Raw genomic sequence first — 1,931 nt, forward strand, 5'->3', positions numbered from 1 at the left:
GAAAGGGTGTGAAGGAGTTTGAAATCACATATTTTATGTGTAATTATGTGTAGTGTGTTAGTCTGCTAGGGCTGCCATAACAAAGTACCATTGACTTAGTGACTTTAACAACATAAATGTATTTTCTCACAGCTCTGGAGACCAAAAGTCTGATATCAAGGTGTCTGCAGGGCTGGTTTCCTCTGAGGCCTCTTTCCTTGGCTGGTAGATGGCTTTCTTCTCTCTGTGTCTTCACACGGTCTTCCCAATATGCCTGTGTCCTAATCTGTTCTTACAAAGACAACAGTTATATTGGATTAGGGCCCACACCAACAAACACATTTTAATTTCTGTATCCCTTTAAAGATCTTGTTTCCAGATATGGTTATATTTTGAGGTAGTGGGGGTTAGAACTTCAACATATAAAGTTTGGGAAGACACAATTCAGTTCATAACATATAGGGGTATACATAGATAAACACATACTTACTAAACAGGTAGGTGCATGTTACAGAAAGAAACCAAGTAGGATAAACTCCAAATTGTTAGCAATTTTACCTCTAGGGTTGGGATGGAATGGATAGAGAATATTTGATTCATTTTCCAATTTTAAAAGGTCTGGACGATGGTCTTCCATATTTCCCTATTCACAATACAGACGAGGCACAGGGCCCGGGGATGAAATGCATATGGGGTAGGTTTATTTCCTTCTCTTTCTACATAGTCAGTATAAGAACACAGCTGTGTTAAATACCAGGAGGCTGTTCTGGTATTATTATTTGTTCCTTGTTCCTTTTTGAGCTTTTCAGGATTTTCAAATGATAATAACAACAATAAAGATAATAGAAATATCGTGTACAGAAAACATATCATCATCAGAGGCACACACTGCCCAGACGCTAGCCAACACTACTCCTACTCTTGGGCAAACAAGAAAGCTACATTTCCCAGCCTTCCTTGTAGTTAGATTGGATGATTTGACTGAATTTTGACCAAAGTAACATAGGTGGAAGAAAATAAGCCACTTCAAGTCTTGGTCTTAAAACATCTCTTGTTATCTTCCTTAGTTTGCTCCCTCTTTTCTTGACAACTTATTGAATCAGAGGATCTAGTGAGGGAACTCTGAGCTGATTCTCTGAGGTGGCAGAGGCGTATGGTAGAAGAAGCTGGAGTTCCTGAGTCACCACAGGGAGTAGATCCAAGATAGCCTGATTTATATCTGACTTTGTGTTAAGTCACTGTGTTTTATGGTTATCTGTTCCAGCAACTAACATTAATTACTATGACAAATATATCACCAATACTAGCTCCTTTCTATAAAGTAAATGTCATCCATTAAAATGAAATATGTACACACCCTTCCAACTAGAAATTACTCTTCTAGGAAACAAAGCTTTACAATTAAAACCATGAGTATACAAACATGTGCTTGTAATGATATGCTTGCAATAGGAAAAAAAGTGGACTATATTTTCATCCATAGGTAAATGGTTCAACAAATTATGGCATCATGATTTATTAAACTCTATGCAGCCATCAAAAAGAAAAATCTAGCTGTATGTACTAACTGGAAAGATACTGATCACATCAAGTTATTTACACAACAAACCTGGAGGTAAATATCTATAGCATCATTTGTTTTTATAAAAGTTAGATGTATAAATGTGAATAAACTTAAGAAAAATTAGGGAGAACAATGTACACAACTTTATTTTAAATGATAACGTTAGGTAAATGGATTTCAAAAATAGCTCCAATTCTTCACCTCCTTTTTACTTATGTTCCTTGCAATACAACTTTGCAATTTCTTCTAGCAAGAAGTAGAGTCCGTTCTCCTATTTCTTAAGTCTAGATTCATATTGGCATTTGCTTTTGACAATAGAAAATGATGGAAACTATGCTAGTTTTAAGCCTAGAACTCAAGAGGCCTAGGCTCTTGAGTTCTAGGCTTA

At 36.1% G+C, this 1,931-nt stretch overlaps 1 non-coding gene across 1 annotated transcript; it reads right to left on the reverse strand.

The window, feature by feature from the left end:
* Positions 1-612: 612 nt before the first annotated feature.
* LOC112134803 (small nucleolar RNA SNORA51) lies at positions 613-742 on the reverse strand. The gene has a single exon (XR_002916154.3). It is a non-coding gene; the product is annotated as a small nucleolar RNA SNORA51 (small nucleolar RNA).
* Between the last annotated feature and the right edge of the window lie 1,189 nt (positions 743-1,931).

Source organism: Pongo abelii, chromosome 7, assembly GCF_028885655.2.
Source record: "Pongo abelii isolate AG06213 chromosome 7, NHGRI_mPonAbe1-v2.0_pri, whole genome shotgun sequence".
Lineage (NCBI taxonomy): Eukaryota > Metazoa > Chordata > Mammalia > Primates > Hominidae > Pongo > Pongo abelii.